We start from the raw sequence: 1,555 nt of genomic DNA, 5'->3' as shown, positions 1-1,555 counted from the left end.
TTGCAACTGGGAAAAAGACTAGTGACTGGGAAAGAGACTAGCAACCTAGAACTAGGAACTAGACACCTGAACTAGAGAACTGGGATTTGGACTTGGTGCCGAAACCCAGGACTTGAGACTTGGAGGCACTAGGGTCTAGGAACTAGGGACTAGGAACTTGAAACTTAGGACTTGGACTAGGAACAAGAGACTTGGAGAGAAAAAGAGAGACTGAAGAATAAGCAGGATTGAATCACACTCTGTCTGGTCTCCATTCTTTACGTCTGTCCTCACACTCTCTCTTGCTTAACCCCAACCTACGAACAGGAGCAGCTTGGGGCAGTACAAGCTGGGACAATTTAGCCCCCAAGGCTTTTGGCAATGAGGGTTCCAACATTGACACAGCAGTCCTTGACATCCCCTAGTATGGCCCTAGTATGACCCCTTCATACTTTCCTGGCTTGTGAAATTATTCCATTACTCAATGTTGACCTTAATTTCTGGGCGAATGGAGTCCTAGTCAGAAAGTCCCTTCACATGCTTAAATTGTGTATGGTACTATCTATGTTTTCTTCTCAAAGTTTTAGAATTTCAGGTTTCTTTTTTTTAATATTTATTTTATTTCTATGAGTACACTGTCACTGTCTTCAAACACACCAGAAGAGGCATCAGGTCCTATTGCAGATGGTTGTGAGCCACCATGTGGTTGCTGGGAATTGAACTCAGGACCTCTGGAAGAGCAATCAGTGCTCTTAAATGTGGAGCCATCTCTCCAGTTCGAGTTTCAGGTTTCAAATTAAGGTCTTTGATCCACTTGGAGATAATTTTTGTGGGGGGTGATTAATAGATACACATATAATTTCATCCTTCTGATTATTAGACATCCAGTTTTCCTAGCAGCATTTGTTGATGATGCTGTCCTTTCTCCAGTGTCTGTTTTTGCCTCTTTGTCAAGTATCAGATAGCTATACTCCTGTGTAAATCTTCTGTTTTGTTCTATTGGTCTACATGTCTTTTTTTTTGGTCTGGTATTGGCCAGTACCATATCATTTTTATTACTATAGAGCTGTAATATATCTTATAATCTGGCATGACAATTCTTCTAGTATTATTCTTTTAGCTCAGGATGCCTTTGGCTAGCTGGAGTCTTTTTATGGTTCTATATGAATTTTTAAAAAGCAAGCATGCTCCATTGCAGATCATCTCATTTGGACCACTGCAGATGTACATCAAAAACCATAGACTTGCTGGGCGTGTTGGCAGACACAAGAAGATCAGGAGTTCAAAGTCACCCTTAGCTATGTATTGAGTTGGAGGCCAGCCTGGGGTGCGTGAGACTCTGTACAAAAATAAAAACAAACAAACAAGCAAACAAAAAAAAAATCAATCCAACTAGCAGAGCCCTGGGCTTTTTCTTGCTTTAGTTTCTTTAAGCTAAACATTCTCTTGACTAATTCTCCAATGAATCTTTGACAGCAAATCCATCCAATTAGAAGCTGTTCCCTCTCAGGATCTTACATAAGACAGATCAAGCCCTTGCTCCCATTCAAGTCTTAGCTTCTTATTACCCACAGCC

Source organism: Arvicanthis niloticus, chromosome 15 (genome assembly GCF_011762505.2).
Source record: "Arvicanthis niloticus isolate mArvNil1 chromosome 15, mArvNil1.pat.X, whole genome shotgun sequence".
Taxonomy (NCBI): domain Eukaryota; kingdom Metazoa; phylum Chordata; class Mammalia; order Rodentia; family Muridae; genus Arvicanthis; species Arvicanthis niloticus.
The sequence above is the reverse complement of the archived record's forward strand: the minus strand, read 5'-3'. Positions refer to the sequence as shown.